The following is a 2920-nucleotide window of genomic DNA, read 5'->3' as shown; positions in this document are numbered from 1 at the left end:
TTTAAAGATCACCTTACAACTTTTAAATCAACAATGGTTTTTCACAGGATCTGATGAAGAAGTTGAGATTTGCCAATAGCACTCCTATAGTTTCTCAATGTGACCTCAAACATCTAAATAACACAATGGCAACACCAGAGTCTTAAGTAACACTATAAATGTGCAGTAGGGATCACTGGGGACTATCCAGTGCAACTGAAAAGCCTATAGCACTGAAGTAGTGTGTAAAATATATAGATTCAAAAGAATATTTAACTACTCTAATAGAACAATCATTTCTGTGGTGAGTGAAGTTTCAGTGTATGAAAAGAGAATGTATTAAACAGGTACAAGTGTAATATTAATTATTATGGAGTATCATCTTTGTCAAGGCTATGTTTATTTCATCTGAAAGGATAAGATGCCACACCGAGTGACACTACACTACATTAAGGGATGGATATGACAAATCAAGTGTCAAGTATGCAAACACACTAATCACTATGCATTTACACACCAGGGGTGTACCTAGGATTTTTCAAAGGGTATTTCCACTGGAAAGTAGATCCAGGATGTAGGGTCTGGGGCTGCTAGCTCCCAGAGGATTTAATTTTGCAGATTGTCAAATGCCAGTAGTCTGAGTGCTAAACACAGTAAAAAGAAACCAGTGAAGGTTACTACTGAGAGGTCCTGAAATTCCTAGCAAGCTAAGTGTACCCATGAAATAGTGCTGCAGATGCAAGTTTTCACACTAAGCAACTGTAGAATAGTATCATTAACAGTATAACACACAGCTATTAGTTTAGTGTGTTTTTTATCGTGATGAAAATCTTTTATCATGGTCTATTTACAGTGCACAAAATAAAATTAAAATAATAATCTTAGTGGGATAAAATATAACACCACAATCACATGGTTCTCACACATCTGCCACTCCGAGAGTTAAGCCTCTTACTGGTAGTGGGGCCGGCTAGTTTCCAATAGAGGATGAAAGTAGTATCTGGTTGGCCAGAATGGCATTGGTCAATTGTCTGCTGCTGTAGGTCTTGTGGTGACAAGGGTGTTCTCAATGCCTCCTTGGGCAGGTCTGTACTGTATCCATCTCAGGAAACTGCACAAAAAAAAAAAAAATTACACATTCAGCATAACCATGGGAAAAACTGCTAAGCATAATGATTATTAAAAGTTGCAAATGCAACAAAGGGATAATGGAAATTAATGGTACACATGTTACACAAAAAACTGTGTCATTCACTAACACGAATGTATGTACAGAACAAGGAATGAGCACTAGCTCCTACAGTAGCATATAGCATAATAGCTAAGCACAATACAGTATAACTGTTAATTATTATTAAAATTGGCATCATTTTATCAGCAAACAAACAAGCATCAACTAGAGAAAATTCTTTAATAGTAGACATGCCTCTCAATTGAGAGTGAATTCTCAATTGAGACTGAATGTACAGTGTTAAATATTGTAGACATATGGACATTATACTGACACACACACACGCACGCACACACACACACACACACGCACACGCACACACAAGCAAACACAGATGAAATGATATCATTTTTTTCTCGCTTGTGCTTTTTCTGGTGTTCCATTGGTTATTTGATTATGATCCTTGTTGTAACTGGCCTCTTAAGGTGGCAATTTCAGCATCCTTCTCCCCCAATTGAACCAAAAATGAGCAGCTCTACACATGCAAGGACACAAGTGCAAATAACACTCTACATTTCATCAATCTAAACTTAGAAGAAATGGTGGATTTAGCTACTCTTTCCTTTAGCACATTGAACAGCAGACATCATAAATAAAATAAAGGAATGTATAGCCTTGGTGGATCTACTAACATGATGTATTGCCACAGAGTTCAACAAATAATACAGTGAGGGCTGGCAGTCAGGCTTTAATTTGTAGTAGAACATTCTCAATGTTAAACTGACTGCTCTATTAAAATACCTTGTCCATTTTGGTTCAGTGAGCACTAAAATGTTTCTATTAATCTCTGCTTTATGATGTATCGCATGTTGAGAGAAGTACCCTTGTACAGGTGGCTATGCATTTTGGTGCCACTCTAGCTGTCATTTTGACAAGTTTGATAAATGAAAACTATAAATGCGTCAATATTTCATTGAGTCACAATTAAAGGGGTACACATTATCGTTCTAAAGCATAAAGGCATAAAGGTATAAAGGTTGCCATATTCTTCTACAGCAGCATTTGATGGATTCTGTCTCGGTAACGCTCTGCAAGATTTGTGGTATCCTGACCAAATTCCTCCACAAAGATACGAACTATATCACAGTAGTTGCCATCCACAGCTACTTCCACAGGAGTCTGTCCACCAGCATTCCTTGCCAATATGTTTGCACCATGTTGAGTAAGCAGTATCCTAACTACATCCAGTTGGTTTCTCTTTGCTGCATAATGTAGAGCTGTGTAATTCTGAGGTTGATTACGAATATGAGGTGCTATGTTAGACTCTACACCCACTACTGGTATCAACTGATTAAACCCTTCAACATTTCCATGCTCTATGGCTTCTCTCAGCAAAATAATATTTTCCTTGTTCTGGAGGTAGTGAAGTATTTCCACAGAACCCATCTTTCTAGCCAGCTCTAAAGGAATAATTCCATCTCTTTCCGTAGTAAGCCTTATGTTTGCACCAAATTCCTCCACAAGCATTGTAACAATATCTAGCCGTTTGTGACGTACTGCAAGATGCAGTGCCCTATCAGATTTGTCTAGATCAGATGATATGTCAGCGTTAATACCCCCCGAAGGGCGACGGCTTAGAAAGCCTTCAACTATCCACCTAATATTAGCTTCATTTTGTCCGGTTTCTACTGCTTCTTGCAGCTGTCTTGCCATGTTTTATTGCTTCCTCAAAGAGTCTGGTCGTTTTAGGGCGTGTTCGAGGGCGTGTTT

Source organism: Dysidea avara, chromosome 11, assembly GCF_963678975.1.
Source record: "Dysidea avara chromosome 11, odDysAvar1.4, whole genome shotgun sequence".
In the NCBI taxonomy this organism is placed as follows: domain Eukaryota; kingdom Metazoa; phylum Porifera; class Demospongiae; order Dictyoceratida; family Dysideidae; genus Dysidea; species Dysidea avara.
This window is presented reverse-complemented; position numbering follows the sequence as displayed.